This window comes from Nymphaea colorata, chromosome 5 (assembly GCF_008831285.2).
Source record: "Nymphaea colorata isolate Beijing-Zhang1983 chromosome 5, ASM883128v2, whole genome shotgun sequence".
Lineage (NCBI taxonomy): Eukaryota > Viridiplantae > Streptophyta > Magnoliopsida > Nymphaeales > Nymphaeaceae > Nymphaea > Nymphaea colorata.
In genome coordinates, this window is record NC_045142.1 from 11,524,783 (window position 1) to 11,538,432 (window position 13,650).

The following is a 13,650-nucleotide window of genomic DNA, read 5'->3' on the forward strand; positions in this document are numbered from 1 at the left end:
CTAAATTGACAAGGATTTACTCCCACTTCTTGGCAAAAAAAAAAACCTAAATTAGTATAAGATTGTCATTAGTTAATAGAGACTGTGATTGATAGCTAAAACAGTAACGACTTATAAACAATGTTGTGTAAGTCATGGGTGACATTGGTGATGATTTCATTCATGAAGTTCACCATGTACAAAACTTAAGTCCTCTTTCAACTCCCATAAAGTTGGCAACATCATACGTGCTGTAGAAAATATATAAGTGTAACAATTGATTAATATGTGAAATAATGATTCACAAAGTATTGAAAGTACATATTTGCATTTATGTATCAAGGCAATGGATATCTTGTGTATCTCTATTTGCGACAGTGATCAGTGATTTGCAGCTTAAATTATGATCCATTAGCCAATGTGTTGAGTGCTTGTTGTACAAAATACCAAAAATATAGTATTCTATAGAAGCTATAGTAGTTGGCACCAAGTACTAATGGATCCAGGTTGCTCAGTTCTCTTTCTATTAGCTGGATGACATTGGTGTACATATCTTTTGTGGTCATAGGCCACTGCCATGGTTTTCCATCTTCATCAACATCCAATAGTGAATTGTTTGTTTTGCAACATAAAAACTAGGAAACTTAGGGTTTGATTTGCAGCATGAAAACTAGGAACCTTAGGAAGAATTGAAGATACTTAATAAAGTATCTTTTTATACAATGAAGAAAAAACACATGCTTTTATTGCCAATGTCGTTAGCTCCAAGGGATGGCAAAAGAACTGGCTTGTGGTTGAGGAAATAGATGTATAAATAAAGAAGATGACAGATGGAAAGAATTGTTGATAACAATGCTGAGAACGCGTAACATTGACAATATAGCTGCCAAATTTAAACAAATAATAAATTAACAATATTAAAATAAAATAAAAACACTTTACTCTTGTAATATCACCAATCATAGACTCTCTTGTTTACCTTGTCTTATAGTGTTTGTTATGGAACCAACTTCACATCACCGATATTTGATAGGAAATTATTTGTAAATTCTATAACTAGACTGACATTTTTTTTATCATGTGCATGCAACTTGCCAATATCAGAATGATGTTTAATTTGGTTGCCCTTGTATGCAGGTTACCAATTGTAGACTGATGCTTCAATAGCTCATGTATGCAAGTCACCAATGGTGGACTGACATTTTCATAGCCTATGTATGCAACTCAACAATAGCATATTTATGTTATATAAACCATTGAGAGCCATTTTTTAAAGGAACACGTTATCAATATTAAATAAAAACAAGAGAGTATATGTATTCCCTTGTGTCTACTTTCCCTTGAACGTTGACCATTTACATATACTTTGTTTAATTGTAATAGAATGTCCTCCCATCATTCATGCCAATTTTGTACTTAAGAGATTCCCCTAAATTGGTTTCCCAGCCTGCAAGATTTCTACATGCACCCAAATAGACCTTATAAGTAATGTTGAGTTTACGCTTCTTGCTTGCATTGTTCATGATATATTGAGTTCTATTAAATTAGTAGTTTGACATGCCCAAAGTTGGACTACAATAAGAGGATTTGGAACACGCATACTTGTCTAGACTTAGGCTGAACATTTGATAATATTATCATATTTCCATTTAAGTGTATAAAAGTGTGTCATCTGAAGAAGGCAATTTATGGACTTAAACAAAGTCCTAGGACGAAAGTTTATTCTCTCTCTCTCTCTCTCTCTCTCTCTCTCTCTCTCTCTCTCTCTCTTTTGTTCCCTCTCTTTTCTCCATCTTTTGCAACATGGTATCAGAGCCGGTGATCTCCATCCTTCTCCAGCGACGGTTGATGTGATTTTCCGGCGACCTCTTCTCCTATCTCTTCCTATTTCTTTTCTTTTCTTTCTCTACCCTTCCTTTCTCTCTTCTCTGCTGATCGAAAACTAGTGGAGCAGCGTGGAAGGGGAACCTAATCACACGTGAGAGGTATGTGTGGTTAGGTCCCCAACGTGGATGTAGTGCAGCATAAGCAACTACGTGGAAGTTGCACGTGGGAGTTGCTATGGAACATTTTTTTTTCTAATCTGGCACGTAGAAGACTGCAAGGGATTGGATCAGAAGTTTCTTAGTTGCTACTGTTGAAGAAGACAGGCCAGATCACGTTGATCATTTCTTTGTGGGAGATGACAAGATCAGTTCTGGAATGTGGATCATATCAGATCTGATAAAAAATATCAATATCTGGATGTCGATACATTGAAGCCGTGGACATCGACATAAACTTATATGCGCAGCAGTGTGGCAGTCTACGTTGGTTAATGTCTGAAGGATGTTTCTCTCTCAAGACTACTGACTGCAACATAAACATTTGGGGACCTACCCAATCTATTGGTACTTCCTTTCCACTCTCTCACATCTTATTTTCTAGGGCAGACTTCTGCGAGCAAGTCTGCTCACATCTTGGGTAGATTTGGTGTAGGCAAGTTTGATTTTTTCTTTTTTTTTTTGTAGTGGAAGTCGTGGAATGATGCACATCACTGTTTTCTTATGTCGTTGAAGTCTGAGGTCACGTTGAAAATTATGGAGTTGCCTGAAAATAATTCTTTTGTTGGCTATTGTTAATTCTGTGCACAACTTATGATATTACTGCTCACGTCAGACATTGAAAAAGTATACATATACTTAGAAGATGTTCACATAATCATCACTGTGACATTACTGGCATGTGGCAATGGTGTTGCATCTGATATTGTTGATTTTCACTTTGCTGATCAGCTTGACGAGTGATATTGGTGTTGCGACTGCGAGTGATATTGTTGAGTTTTGTGTTATTGATCAGCCCCTTACCTGATTGACTGATTATAAGTTGGACGTTCTTTTGTGTGTTCAAACTACTGTAAAACTATTTTGGTGCTCCTTGCTGTATTCATTATGGCTGAGACTAGCAAACCAGATGGTGGCAATGATTATAAAGGAACTAGGAATCCCTTCACCTTTGGATCTACAGTCATAGTTAGCATTGACAAATTTGGGTATGAGTAGTTTTTGGCACACAAAGCCTCACAGGCTTTAGGTTCCACTGCTTTGATTGATCAAGCTCTCTCTACGGGTACATCCACGCCTGATTCAGGTATCTCTTGCATTATTAACTCAGGAGCATCGAGACATTTCTACAATAGACTTGGTTTTTTTAGTATGTTGCATAGATTCTCTCAGCCACGTCATGTCAAAATTGCAGATGGTAGAATGTCACCTATATTGGGTTATGGAGATGTAAAGCTTTCTCAGTTTATGACCATTCCACATGTCTTATATGCTCCTGAGTTTCCATCTCATTTGCTCTCTGTTAAACAGTTGACTATTGATTTACTGTCGCATTATTTTTTACCCTGGTGCATGCTCATTTCAAGACTTGCAAACTGAGAAGACTATTATTGGTGGCTATGAAAAAGGGGGCATCTACATCATGTCGGCCCCTATGGGTCTTGCTGCTGCCTCTTCTACATCAGATTCTACACCATTTCAGTGGCATCTTAGATTCAGTCATCCTTCAGGGTCCAAGCTCCGTTTCATCCTACCTCATCTTTCAATCCCAGAGTCATTTCAGTGTGAGGCCTATCAACTTGGCAAGCATACTCGTAGTAGTTTTCCTTCGAGTCTTAGTCCATCAAGTCAATGGTTGTTTGATCTTCTTCATGTTGATGTGTGTGGTCCTAGCAGGGTTGCTATCGGTATTTTATGGTTGTTGTCGATGATTACTCTCGAGTTAATTGGGCATTTCTTTTGAAAGAAAAGTCTGAAGTAGTACCTATTCTCAAAAACTTGATTATTGAAATAAAATGCAGTTTGGTTCTCTGGTTAAGTGTATTCGCACTGATAATTCTCTTGAATTCAAATCATTTATATTAATGACCTTTTATGCTAAAAATGGTATCTCTCTCTAATTTACATGTTCTCATACCTCACAACATAATGGAGTTGCCGAACGAAAACATAGGCAACTTCTAACTGTTGCTCATACTCTAATGCTTCATAATCATGTACCTGCATATTTATGGGGTGATGCCATATTCATGGTTTGTTGCTTGACAAATCGTTCACAGTCATCCTCCATTGGCAACAAAGTACCAATTGCTTCTCAAGCCATTAAGTGTGTGTTCATTGGCTATCCTCAAAACCAAAAAGGGTACAAGTGCTTTGATCCGGTAACTCACAAAGAGTATATCATTATGGATGTCACTTTCTTCGAGTCTCAGTCCTACTTTAGTCCTACTTCTGTGTCATCTGAGATGCCATGTCCTATTCCTCTACCTATCCCTCCAGTCCTATTGCAATTTTTTCCTCCCCTACTCTGACTATGAATAGGTTCCAGGACCCTCCATTGGTATACACTTGTCGGTAGGATCCCTTTCATGGTCGACCACCAGAATCTTCTCAAGATGTGAGCTCCTTTGAAGTAAGTATACCAGACATTGATCATTCTCAGGACTTGTTGTTATCGCCCCAAATTTTTCAAAAAAAAAACCATTATTTTATTATTTGAATTTAAAACAAATTTGCGACTATTCGATCCAAAATAAATTTCTAAACCTAAGTTTAGATCCAAATCTAGCATTTCAAACTCAAAATCCAATTATCAAATCCGAATTAGATCCAAAATCCAAGTTTAGATCCAAATCGAGAATTCCAAAGCTCTTCCCTCTTGGATTCAAATCTTAAATTCGAATTTTGAATTTTGGCTCTAAAACTCTTCCCTCTTCAATTCAAATCTTAAATTCAAATTTTGAATTTTGGCACTAAAACTCTTCCCTTTTGAATTCAAATTTTGAATTCGAATTTTAAATTTTGGCTCCAAAACTCTTCCTTCTTGAATTCAAATCTTGAATTCGAATTTCAAATTTTAGCTCCAAAATATCTCTAAATACCCCACAATCCTCTATCTTGAGCATGAGCCAACCATAGAGGAAGCTCCCATGTTTCCTCACTTGAAATTTTTTATTTTCCTTAGCTCTCTCTTTCCATTTCTTTTTCTTCTCCAACATTGGGAGCAAACATTCTTCAAGATCAAACTCTTCAAAAGAGTACAAAGAGATCCTTGGTGGTTCATCATCTTGGAGCTTCATCTTAGGCGACTCGAAGATCATTCAGAAGAGATGGCTCATTTCTAATATTATTCATTTTCAAGGTATGTAATCTTCCTCTCATGTTCATCTATTTCCTCTTTTCCTCTTGCCACCTTCCCATGACCACGCAAGAAAATTCAAATGATTTCTTATCCGAAATCAAGAGCCACTTTTGAGTGCACCGGGAGTATGAGAAAGGCAGAATAAATTTCATTTCTTCATTTTATCTCCAAAAATATGCTTGCTATATTGTCTTACTCATCATATATGCTTGAAATGATGTTCATGCATGATATTTTAATTTTTTCTTAATTAATGAGCAAATGCATGGTGAGAATGAGTGTTTGGGGTTGAGATTTATTCATTCTTATGTTGATTTTTGAGGTTGGGACTTGTTCAACCCGAGAAAGCCCTTCATGAATTTGTACATGTTAAAGTGCATCTTCATGTCATTTTCATGCTTAGTTTATTTCTTAATCATCCAATTAGGAACCCCAATGAGTGCTTCGTCATTCCCCATTTCATATATTTTTTATTTTCTTCCATACCCAATGGTGGAAGAAATGTATTTTCTTGAAGCAACTAATTATGATTTTATGTTCATATTTGGAAGCATGTTTTCCAAAAAATTTTCAAAACTAAATACCTTCTCTAATGTGGCCTTGGAGATTTAACTTAGGTTCTTGCATCAGCCAAAGTTCCCCTCTGGCCTATATCAAAAATTAAAGTCAGTTATTTTTAATTCATTTCTTGATTTTAATTATCATGAAGATATGTACGTATATACATGCTATATATGTATACATGCACATGATTATTTCTTCTTGTCATTCTCTCTTTATGATTCAACATATCCTTTTATAAACTCTCATATACGTATATATAAGTATATATACATGTATTCCATTTTTAATCTCTCTCTCTCTTTCTAAAATGATATTCTCCTCTATTTAATTTAAACTTCATTTTCGCAAGGTTTCATATGTGTATCTATATGTATACATATATATGTATATATGTATTTGAATATGTATCTCTCTTTCTTTTATATCTTTGATTTTATCATTTTCAAGATCTCTTTCTCTATATCTCTCTTGGGATCAAGCCTTTCATCGTTTCCATTCTTTCAATATTTTTTCTTATCATTTAAGTGTTTAGTTTTTCATTTGTCGACTTCACTAAGACCAAAAATCAAGTAATGACTCAATATTGGAATTATGCTTGATGGTCTACAACCCCAATCCATTTACAAAGATTTCTTCTTCTTATATATGATAGTTATTAAAACAAAAACCTTACATGTATGTTGTGGTAGGAATGTTTCTAGATGAATGTTATGATATGAATGAATGATTTTTTTTTCCAAAAATATAGGATCAATACATTCATGCATTCACACTCACTTGATATCACTTATGATCACAAGCAACTCTCTAAAAGAACTTAAGCAAGATGAGATAGAACTCTAATTAAGTAGTAATGGAATTAGAGCAAAATCTCAAACATACTTAAAGTCTTAAGAGAACACTAAAGTGATTTCAAAATGGTTTCCCAAGCTTTTCAAATGATCTTTACAAAGATTTCTTAATTCTAGTTTTTTCCTAAAATAATTCACATTCTCAACTGATTTTTAATGAACCTCTTCAAAAGTTTGAAACATCAAAACTTCCATATTTTTCTATACCGCATATAGAGAGATGTTTAAGTCAAAAATGAAATGCATCAATAATAAACATAACCCTTGGGTGGATTACTCTTGGTAAAGGTGCTAAGAATGTCGATCCTCGTACCGACGAGCAAGTCCCTTTCTCTCTCATTTTCAATACAAAATCTCATTTTTCTGAAGCACTCAAAAAAAAAGAATTTGAGATATAAACACTTGCCTATAGCCCTGCACAAAGGCAAGAGACAGTGTACTATGCATCCTACCTCACAATTTGTTTCCACTGACCACCTTGATGACAACTTACTGCAATTTCTTCATGCCATGACAGTTCATACTGTACCAACTAGTGATCAACAAGCATTACTAGACTGTAAATGGCGAAAAGCCATGCAAGATGAGATTGATGTCTCTTACAGCGTGGTACTAGGAATTGGTTGATCCTCCTTCAAATTGTGATATTGTTGGCTTTAAATGGGTCTTTACGGTCAAGTACCATTCAAATGGGTCTGTAGAGAGATATAAGGCTCGACTAGTGGCTAAGGGTTAGCCTCAGATGTATGGAGTTGACTTCTTTGAGACTTTCTCACTTCTGGCCAGGTTGGGTACTATTCGGCTCATTATCTCTATTGTGGTACACTCTGATTGGCTTATGTATCAGCTGGATGCGAAGAATGTTTTTCTGTATGGTGATCTTGAAGAGACTGTATATATGCAGCAACCCCCAGGATTCGAGCGACAAGAGGGGTGTAGAAAAGTGTGTCATCTGAAGAAGGTAATTTATGGACTTAAACAAAGTCCTAGGACGATAGTTTACTCTCTCTCTCTCTCTCTCTCTCTCTTTTGTTCTCTCTCTTTTCTCCATCTTTTGCAACAAGTAGCATGTGGAAAATGGTTGTATTAGTAGCTAACATTAGATGGTCCTCTATGCAATTTCATTCAAAAGCCCAGATGTGGTGAATGAAAAATGAATGATGATACATGAGAAACACAAGGAATGTGGTGAAGAAGTATGCCATGTTGATTGCAATCACTACCGATAGCACTTTCTCTCTCCCAACCAAATCACTGCCTCGCATAGATGAAGTGTGTGCTTTGTCTATTGCAATCATCGTCCACTCTTCTTTCTCTCTCCCTCGAATGCCTACTATGGCAAATGCCACTTCTTCATGGAGACACTAATGATGCCGGCAATAGGCAATTAGCAAGCTTCAATGCTGATGGGTTAGCCACCATCGGTGTTTTTCAACTTAGCATAGTTGAAGGTCATGTGAAGATGTGATGAGGGATTAGCTTAGCAATGAAAAGCTTGTCCAAGGAGCATGTATACTTGATAACACAAAGATTTTTTACTTTTGTTTGCAATGAGATTTAACACTTGCGCAACTTGTGATACTTTGGCTGGCATTAAAATATAAAATTTCCACTATGAAGTGCTAGAGTAGGACACTACAGAAGAAGGATGGCTAGAAAGGAGTTAGACTCGTGTTGCCATAAGGGCTGGTGGCAAAAAGTAGGATTGTAGAAGAAGTCATGGATAAACTGATAACGGGTTAAATCATGACAATAGGCTACCTCAGTAATAACAAAATTGTGTTAGTTTATTTGGAAAAACAGAAATTATCAACAAGATTGAACTATTGATTACTCATGATGCATGCATCAAATGTATACATTTTGGGCATTGAATGTATGCATTTATTCATGTTTTTATATTATAAGACCTACATGTATGTTGTTTCAGGTGTCAATGAATTATGTTTTGAATTTCATTTGAAGGTAAACCAAGAGATTTAGAGGCATTTTATGCTTGGAACAGATTTCAGCAGAGATCTAAATGTAGACCTACTCTAGCAAGGTACTATTAGATCATGGGCTAGATAAGACCTTCATATGCCATCTAAGACCCAAATCCATCTAAATCATAATTTAAAATTTTAGATTGACTCTGAAAAGTATTGCCCTATGCTTGTTGCTAGCTAGGAATTTATGAATTTTCTTGCTTCATTTTGTAATTGTTTCATTTTAACTTCTTTTATATAAATAACCAAAATAAGGTTGAACAAAATAATCCAAGCTAAGTGGATGTCCATGGCTATGGGACCTTCATTGTGTTTGAGAGGAAGGCATTATTACCATTCTAGTGGCATTTCTCCATTATTTTAATCTTTTTTCTCTTTCCATTGTTTTTGTCATCTTTCTTGTGTGTTTCCTTTCATGCTTATGTGCTGGCTTTTATAGGTTACTAGTAGAAACCTTTGAAGGCTTGATTCATGAATGTCTGGAAACTCCAACATCTATGGGTGTGAAATTCATGTTTCTCCCCACAAATCAAGACCCTTCTTCTCTCCTCCATGCCTTGGAACACTACTTCTTTTTGTCTCCAAATTGCGGCAACTTTGGGGAAGCCAATGCATTATGGAATGCAGGGATTTTCTGGATCGTGAACAGCTCTTCCTTTACTATTACTTAGACTATCGATAAATGTAGGTCTTCCCCTCTTTCTCTTTGGACTAGGAAATTATATTGTAATGATCTTCAGTGAAGCTTTGTTACTAATGCTTAGATCATATCATTAAAAAAGTTGTCTATCAATGGTATGCATAATCAATGCAAAGTTTGAATCATAGTTGGTGTTTGGAGGTCTTTCATTGAACACAGACTTAATTACACCAAGCCCTTCATATGTTCAATAAAAGGTTTCAAAAACTTTAAAATTCTGCAGTTCACAGACTAAGCCCTTCAGCAACTAATAACTTAGAGACATGAGATTTAGAATGCTTACTCCAATCAGTTCTTTCGTATCTCTTTTGCAAGAAAATCATCAAGATCTCTCAAGATGGAGCTATATATACTTGCATTGTCCCCAAGTGAATAAAAATACTAGGTGAATTTTTTTTGCGGCTTTGGCAAGATTTATGCAATTGGAAGGTGAAGATCTCTTCTTAAAAGCAATGTTAGGAGTTACATTTCAATGTTTGTACTAAAATTTTTATCTTTTATTTTGAAAATTTCTCCAGCTTGGATTGCTAGATCAAATGGCAAAGAAATTATCAATGACATATGTAGCATATATATGCAAACCCCCAGGTTGTTATTTACACACATTATGCAACACGCCAACTTCCTTTTGAGGCATGCTTTCTTTGTTTTCTTGCTCTAAGATGTGATCTTTTTCGATGGAGAACCTCCTTCCAAGTTGAGAGGCTTTTAATTTCTATAGCTTCTCTTTATATATATGTATCGATTTGTATACGCTGCCAAATTCCTTTTGAATTATAAGAATGGGGATAAATTCTTTGTGCATTGGAATCAAAGTAGACCACATTTCAATGGCTTAGCGATGTCTCGCTTTCATTGTTTTTTCTTGTATTTTCTTTGTAACGATGGCAATCTGTCGATTTTTGTGTTGTATGGCTGATGAGGTACTAGAAGGATGACAAAAAATCCAGTAAATTAAGATGTTGAGATCTCGTATCAAGATTGCAGATAAGTGATTCGCAGTTCAACAAATATATTTTTGTGAAACACTCAAATTGAAGTGCCTCTATATATACATGCAAACGAGTATCTTGTCAAAACTTGCAACCATCCTACTGATTAAGGCCATGGTGGTCTAAATATTGCTAGAGTGTTGTTTTTCGAAAAAATCAAAAAATTAGGGAGCAAAATGTGTTCCTTCATAATAAGAAAATGACTGTCTGTATTAAAATGCATCTAAATTGTTGGTGACAATAAAAAATACCTAAAGTTTCGAATTGGTTAAATACATTTAACCATTTTGTAGGTAAGTTCAAAATGACAACTTCCTTTTTTAAGGTTTAGGATTTGATTCCCGGTGGGAGTTGCTGCAATGATCGGGAGAGAGAGTTGATGTCAATCTCTATTTCAAACCCCCTATGGCATCAATTTTTTTGTGCTGTAAAAGGATGTGAGGTAACAATATGCAAGTTGAAGCCTAGTGAGGGCATCATCCTGAGACAGCAAAAGCAGTCTTGGACCCTAAGGGTGGAGGAAAAGATCAGGGAGGCTTGGCCCTTAAATCAGGCGGTAGGATTTTCTTTCACTCACCTGAAAGGTTTAGGAATTGAAAATATAAAGGTTCTGAAATTGCTAGAATATGTCCAACTTTCATCTAGGTCAATTTAAGCGACAAAAGGTTCTCTTCTTGAGGTTGAAGAAAGTTTTGCCAACAGGCTTGAAGATTTGGTGATAGTTAGAATGCACCCCAAGAATTTTCATGGTCAATAGAAAGCTTGTGAGTTTTCTTTACATCAGATCAGGCATCAGATTGATGAAGAGGCATCATTTTGCACTCCATAAAGGTCTCATTAGATTGGTGGAAAAGTTACACCTAATTTCTGGAAATAGATTGAAAGCTGCACCTAATTTATAGATGTTAAAAGAAATGCATACTTAGTAAATTGATTTGAGAATTTTAATATATAATAACATTCTTATGGTTAAAAAGTATCCACGGAAAACAATAATTACAATAATAACTTGAAGTCTTTTAGTCATTTTAATTCATCCAAATGAAAGGGGAAGGATATTGTCAAGCTAAAGACCTTGAATGAAGTTTCAACCATATCATTATATTGTGTAAGTTTTTGCTATGAGGTTGTCCTCACCAGACTTGGTGGTCAGAGGGCTCACCCTCATCATATAGAAACTTTGCTTAATCATAACCTAGGGTTATACAGAACGCCATTTCAATTTAATTTATTAACGCCAAATGGTGAAAGTGTGTTTATTAATAACCTCAAATGCTTGCTCCACAAAGGAATGGCTCTTGAATATAATAATGACCGCTTTTGCCCACAGCAACACTTAGGTGATCTTGATTAGTCAAACGAGAAAACGAAGGAAATCAAGCAGAAGTGGCAGGCTAATGGCTTTTTGTTGTTGAGGCATTCCTCTCTCTTAGCCCTTGACCTCTTTCAACTCTTTAAGCAAAAGCCAAAACATATTCAATTGGTAAACTTGCCATAGCAATCAAGGTTTGAGCAAATTCATTAAATAGTGTATATATATATATATATATATATATATATATATATATAAACCCATGACTTTGGCTTACTTATAGATCAAGTTGAAATAGCAGAATCATGAGATTGACAAATGGAGCATAGTTTGTGGCATGGTCTAACGTTTTAAAACTGAGGCATAAATGCTCGTTTGAAGTTTTTTTCCTTCTTTTTCTTAATTTTAGTTAGAGGAAATAACACCAAGAACACGAGAATCGTGTTCTTAGGAAGATAGAACTTTCTACTTGTATGCCAGTGCATCCTCTGGCTTACGTGGAGGATAGTGCCCATAAAATTTGAACCCAAGGGCATGTTTGGTGTTGGTCCAAATTGATTTGTAAAAAATCCAAGTTGGACAAAACGATGTTCTGAAAAGGGTGTGAATAACCCTAGCTCTTCTGTAAGTTTTTCATAGAAAATGACATTTTGACCTTGTCAGCCAAACACATAAACCAGATTTTGGAAAAAATAAATGTTAAAAAGGGTGTTTGGATGACATTTTCAAAAACCCAATTTTATGAAAACTTGGTTTTGTAAAAACCAAGTGTTTTGATGAGCTTTTGAAAAAAAATAGTTGTTCTATCTCGGTAACACACCAAAACACAGTTTTTTGTAAATAACATAATGGGTCGGGTTATTCACTTTCTTTTTTAAAAATAAATTTTACGAAAATCGGATTTCGGCCAAACCCAATTTTCACTTGACCTAAACACATTTTTAAGCAAATGCCATAAAAAAAAATGTTTATGGGTGTCATCAAATGCCTCCTTCAGCTTTTAGATAACCCGTTTTCATCCTAACATTATGTTTGTTGAAGTGTCATACAAAACCAACTCATGGTTTTCGCAACCAAAGCATAGGCCCACTAGCGTGCCAAAAAATTTGGCTAGTGGAGGCATTAGTTAAATAACTTTAATGTTTTAAATATATATATATATATATATATATAAAAGTAAATTAAGTTTGTGAAACTAGTGTGCAGCTCTGCCACCAAGTGGCTCAGCCACTGCATAGGCCACTGTACCAAGCATAAGGGGAGTAGTTTTAAAAAAAAATGAAAATTAATTTCAACCCTCCTAGTTGTTTTAAAATATTATTGTTATGCTTTTAATATGTAGAAAGCTAATCGAAACCAATAAAAACTTATAAAATTATTATCATTATTATTAACATGTAGAAGTGTGGTCGAACCAAATAAAATCTTATAAAATCAGTAAAAGCTGTGCAGTACGTGGCCCTCGATAAAATGGACTTAGTATCTTTACAACACTCCTCGGGCTTCTCCATCTCCTTTTCAAGAACCACTTCGCGAGCGAGCGAGATCTATCATTTGTGGGGAAACGCAAAGCCGCGATCTGCTTCACCAGCCGCCACATTTGACTACACGCATGCGCTGTACCCATCCAGAGGCTGTGGCCTTCGTCTCCGAAGAACCACCGTTCCACTCCTCAACACTAACAAGGGCATCACTTTCTCTGCAATATTCTGTCAGCAATCAGAAAAAATAATCAGTAGAAAAAGAAAGATTAGGAATCGATTATTTCTTGAAGCAAGTGAAAAGGTGAGCGGCGAAGCCATAATCCCTCTCAGTGCTTGCATTTGAAAAATAGATGATAAAGGCAAACTCTAAGCAAAGCACAAGATCTATCAACAAGGGAACAGTTTAATTCAGGGCCATCTCTGACTTGGGCAGAAGTTCTTCCGAATTCGGCGACTGCACCAAGCAGATTGGTCTAAACAAGAGAAGCGTGCATCGGGGACGGCATGGGCAGAGACTGTTCGAGGTTGATGACCGCTGGTCAATGGCGCGGCAAGCGAAGGTAAAAGACGAGATCGGTTTGGTGGGAGTCGGGAGT